Raw genomic sequence first — 268 nt, 5'->3', positions numbered from 1 at the left:
GCCCGCCGTGCCGTGCATGCCCTCTAACTCAGTGAGAACATTTTGATATCAAGACTGTTGCAATTGTTTGCTACTGACTCTCATTTTCCTTTGGAGTATTGAAAATATATATAGATATATTTCTCTAGTTATATCTTTGAAATTTTTTTTAAATTCTTATTTCACCGTGGCCTTTTCTTTTCCTTTTGTTACTGGGTTTTTCTTTCTTTTCCTTTTCTTCATGTCGTTTTTTGCAAGAGGTTTCCTTTTGGTATGATTATGATACACA

This window comes from Apaloderma vittatum, unplaced genomic scaffold (genome assembly GCF_000703405.1).
Source record: "Apaloderma vittatum isolate BGI_N311 unplaced genomic scaffold, ASM70340v1 scaffold25629, whole genome shotgun sequence".
NCBI lineage: Eukaryota > Metazoa > Chordata > Aves > Trogoniformes > Trogonidae > Apaloderma > Apaloderma vittatum.
Note: the sequence above shows the minus strand (reverse complement) of the source record.